The 4,925-nt window shown below is 46.7% G+C and overlaps 1 long non-coding RNA gene across 1 annotated transcript; it reads left to right on the top strand.

Moving 5' to 3' along the window:
- Positions 1 to 1,134: 1,134 nt before the first annotated feature.
- Positions 1,135 to 4,010, top strand: LOC127750971 (uncharacterized). Its single transcript, XR_008011918.1, has 4 exons — positions 1,135 to 1,310; positions 1,392 to 1,499; positions 1,596 to 3,090; positions 3,411 to 4,010. It is a non-coding gene; the product is annotated as an uncharacterized LOC127750971 (long non-coding RNA).
- Positions 4,011 to 4,925: the final 915 nt, after the last annotated feature.

Here is a 4,925-nt window from a genome sequence, read left to right as displayed (position 1 = left end):
TAATCCAGATAAGCATTAGCTGCCCTAGCTAATTCTTGCACACAGGAGTCAATTATTAGCTCCGGTAGCTTAAAAGTTGCTTGTCACGATATCAGCAAACGAACTTACATATTTTTTTCCGTGATTCTGAACTAAACTTGAGGAAAAGCCTTTTAATTTAAAAGTGGATTCTACTATAAAAATAGTGTTCCAAGTCATGGGGTATGATACCATCCATGCACTTGTAAAATTGAAAGATGCAGACATTAAAAAAATTGAGCATTTCATACAAAAAGTGCTGTATAAAGTTCTGGCTAAAAAACATGCAAATGATGAAAAAGTATTGACTAAAGAAATGGAGTATCATTAGGGTATATTTTCCTGTGCACCTGAAGCCTTTGTTGAGTTGGGCGGCTTTGAGTACATAATGCTTGCGTGCTCTGAATTTGCTTCAAAATTAAATGTATCCAACACTGCTGAGTTGCTGTGCCTGAACTGTGGGAAAAACTTGCCAAAAAAGGTGACAATCTCCAAAGAATCACAGGAAAAACCTTCAACCTATAATGTATTGTCACCATCTGCAAATACTTCCATGAATAATGATATAGTCAAGGTCCAAGAATCTCTCCTCAATACAATCAACAAGTGGCTTTGTTCAAATGCATCTCACATATTGGATTCGCCCACAACAGACTATGTTTCTGTTAATGTTCATGTAAACGGAAACAATGAATTTGCATCAAAAGTACAGTGTCCAGTAACTGACTGTCGTCACGCCTCAGCTCTTTTTAAGAAAAAAACAAGCTGGAACACTGCAAATTTCTATAGACATATTGAGCTGACCCATCTCGTAGTTTCAAAAAGCATTGCAAGAAGTCCCCTCACAAAATTCTTTTCACCAAAAAGTAACCATGGAAAAAATTATACATTAAGTGGTAGGTTAAATCGACACCTTGGAATAAAAGGCACGCAGTTCAACCGCTGGATCCGAGATCCACGCAGTTCAGCCGCTTGATCCGAGATCCACGGAGTTCCTATCCCTGTAGCGAAGAACTGCGTGGATCTCGGATCCAGCGGTTGAACTGCGTGCCTTTTATTCCAAGGTGTCGGAATGTTGAGTTTTGTACTAAATTATCATAGATAATTGAACTTATTAATCTTATTTCTCAAATTTCATGCAGGGTGTAGTGACAAAGGTGAATGTTCGAGTGATGGCGTTAAATCTTGTGACATCACTGGTGGTGAGAGTCCAGTTACCAGAAAGAGAGCTCATCGTCCAACCCTGAAAAGTTTTAAATCTACAAATGAGAATTGTTCTAATCCTTCACCAAGTGAGTTGAAATGGGACCGTTCTGATGTCACTTTAGTGTAGTGTTTTTGGTTCTCTCTAATAATTTATTTTATTCTTTTAGTATCTAATGCAACTGAGGACCATACTAGCCGATCCCCTAGTGATAGAGATGATGTATTATCTCTTAATGATTCCAGTTCCCCAAATTCTCCTGGAAACCATTCAGCAGGTAAGGTCTACTGAAATAATAGTTATTGTAGCAACTTTTTCTTTCACTTTTAACTGGTATTCTTTGAACTGACCCCTTAATTCTCAATGACCTCAGGCTCTGCTGACCATTTTTTAGCAATTGATGATTCATTTGATTCAAGTCATGATGATTCACCTCTCTCTAAGAGAACTCGCCACTCTTCCAAGCGTATAGATTCTGATTCTTCTGATTCTAATAGTAAAAATGAAAATTTTCGACAAAAGGAGAAGGCATAGTCACCAGCCTTCCTCCTTTTCTGAAGAGAAGAGATTGGTCACAGCACAGTCGATGTGAAAGGACAAAGCGAAAGATGATATCAGCTATTGGATCTCATTCCATAGATGCATATTTCCCTATTCTTAATAAAATGGAAGTTGTACTGAGGGAAAATGAAGAGTTAAAGAAAAAGTTAGTGGAAGCTATGAAAATGAACTTTAAAGCTAAAGAGCAGGAATTTGACTGCCCTACTGCTGGTGGGCCATAGGGTCTCACCTGACCAGTGCCCTGTCGCTCCTAGGCGCACCAGTAGCACGTAGCACTGGGTCAACATGGGGTCCCTCTAGCGGCCGCTCTTAGTTCCCAACTTGAAATGCGATCTAAGTCGGGAAAGCGTTGTCTTTGGTGGTGGCTAGATTTTGCACAGGGTCGCTTCGAGGTCAAAACGATTTTTAGAGAGTGCAACCTCTGAAATCTCCATCGTTAACCGTCGACCTTTTTGATACGGGCCAAGGGTCGCTCGGCCAAGCCTTTTTCAACAGCGGTCACTCGGAAAATCCTTTCTCGCAGGAAGGCATCGTAAAAGACTACAGCATTGAGATACTAGATGAAAGACAGGCCGGTTGAAATATTTCATCATATGAAAGACTTGAAAAGTTGAAAAGCTACACCGACTACCGAGGGGGCCTCTACTCTCTTGTAGGATGTTCACCAGATTGCCAAGATTGCCATAGATTGCTTTACGAATGTTTAGCTTTAAGGGCATAAACCGCCTGTAACTAGGCAAAACGCACTAATGTCTCCCTGAATGTAGGCAAAAAGCATGGCTTTTGCAGCCGATTACCTAGAGATTGCCGAAGTTTATCGTAGATTGCCGGGGTGGGTGTACACCAGATTGCCGGAGTTGAGGCCCCCTCGCCAACTACACCATACGAAAGACGAAAACAGTTACACCTTAAGCAAGTCTGCAAGCCCATAGTGTGCGGCGAGCCATTTGTAATGGTCCCGGGAGAGTAGGCAGCCTCCCATTGGCTCCCGTCACCAGCTTCTAGTACCAGCCGCTAGGGCGCGGTAGCCCGCATGGAAAAAAGTGTTCCACAAGACCACACCACGCCCCCGGACGCCAAGGGAGCCCGCGCAACCACCCTTCTGTGCGGGCGAGCAAGACAAGTGCGGGCAGCTCACGTGTACACCGCCGAGGCGGCGGCCAACTGTCACAGGCCCCTCGCCGATAAGGACCAGAGCGCCAGCGCATCGCGCTTGGCGCGAATAGCGGCCAGTGAGACACGGGCGTCCAGTCAGTGAAGGTTCTTCGTCACCGCCATGAGAACCCTTCTAGTGGCCATTCTGACGGGTACGTTTACTTGCGTCAGCGGTGACGGCGGACGTTTAATCTCCAATCAGTTGTGACGCGCTCGATTGGAGATTAAACGTCCGCCGTCACCGCTGACGCAAGTAAACGTACCCGTCAGAATGGCTACTAGAAGGGTTCTCATGATTTGTATCCATCACAATGTGGCGGCCTAAAGTGGTGTGACTCACCGCAGGTCATTTTTCCAGTGTGTGACTATATTGGACGGCGCAATAACTTTTGTAGCGATGACTAAACGCGCTCAGTAATTAATACAACATAGTTCTACGACACCGTTGCGAAATCCCTTCTCCTTGTCGCAGTAGTGGCGGTGGTCGCCGCCGCGGCTGCGGCCGGTAGCGAGGACTTCTGCTCGCGGTGCGACACCAGCGGCCTGCGGTACCGGCTCGTCCGCGGCGCGGCCGAGGCGGAGGCCTGCGACTGCGACCGCGGCAGGGAGGAGCGGTGCTTCCTGTGGATGCTGGGCCGCAGGTTCAACGAGGAGGCACAGCGGTGCGAGTTCAACTTCGACTGCCACGCGTGGCTGGCCGACAACAACACCACTGGGCTAAAGCGGGGTTGACCCCGCTCTGGGGATACCGCGCGGGAATTTCTTTGTATTTTTTAAAATGTAGTATTGGTGTTCTCTGACTTTCTGTTCTACAAAAGCAGATCAGAAAATGCAATGAAATATCAATGTATTTGAAATAAACTTTTACTCGAACCCGAGAAGACTTTAGAAATGCACTCATTATTCATCGAGTTACGTGAAGTGACCCTTGTTCCAAGACCATGCTACCCCTCCTATTTTTAGCAGATGACACCTTACATTTAGACTAAACATAACCATACCTTAGTAAAGGAAGGTGTCATCGGCTTTAACTCTCGATAAAGAAACAATAAAGAGAACCAATGGCAAGCTCCTACATGTTTTTCCTTTCACGGTAAAAAGCCGCTATTAAAGTTATCCAACCGTCCTTGAAATTTATGAAATTAACCTCGACAATCAAGAAAAAAGTTTTACCGGGTTTAGCCACACAACGCACTTGAGCACGATAAATGTAAAAACCACGTCTAAGAAAGCTGTCCCCACAATGAGCGTTTCACGAGGAGACGCTGATGGCGCCTGCTGCGCGCTGGGTAGGCCAACCCGCCACGCCGCTGTGTGGAGACGGCGGCCCGCCCGCAGCGCCCGAGTGACCGGGCGAGAGAACGTTTTGGAGATCAACGTGGCCTCGCATCACCCCGAGGGACATTATTGTGGGGGACCTCAACAGAGCGAATAGCAATAGCACCTCCAAAACACGCGTGGCCGCGCCGTGAACAGGACAAGGAGGGGTGTTTAGAGAATAAGCGACGTCTGAACCATTCGCAAGAGTTCGGGTGGCGGAAAGAACGTTTTCTGCGAGTTTCTCTAAAACATTAGTGGGGAGTACCCTACCTTATTGCTGCCGATAGGAGAGACCAGAGCGGCAAGACGACTCACTGGTAGACCCCCACACCAAACAGATAAGGGCAATCAGTCCTTCTATCCGCAAAATCAGATTAAAAATAACGTCTTTATCAGTCCCTGTCTCCTGCAGTGAATAAATTGCCCCGTCGACCCGCACGGATAGTTTATCAGTCGTCAAGGCGCCTCACGGAGCACACGGCCTGCAATCAGTGCCCGTCCCACTCCCGGCCGACTCGCACCTCGTCCCGACGCACATCCAGCGACCATGAACGCCAACAGGACCATCGGTACGGCCACGTCCAACCGGCCTCACTCCTTACTCAGAAAGCCGTAGTCTTGGTTCAAGAGCGGAATTCTCTTAAATGAATGAAGGGCATTTTGCACT

This window comes from Frankliniella occidentalis, unplaced genomic scaffold (genome assembly GCF_000697945.3).
Source record: "Frankliniella occidentalis isolate FOCC.00 unplaced genomic scaffold, Focc_3.1 Scaffold299, whole genome shotgun sequence".
NCBI classification, from domain to species: domain Eukaryota; kingdom Metazoa; phylum Arthropoda; class Insecta; order Thysanoptera; family Thripidae; genus Frankliniella; species Frankliniella occidentalis.
Note: the sequence above shows the minus strand (reverse complement) of the source record. Positions and strands in the feature narration are given on the sequence as shown.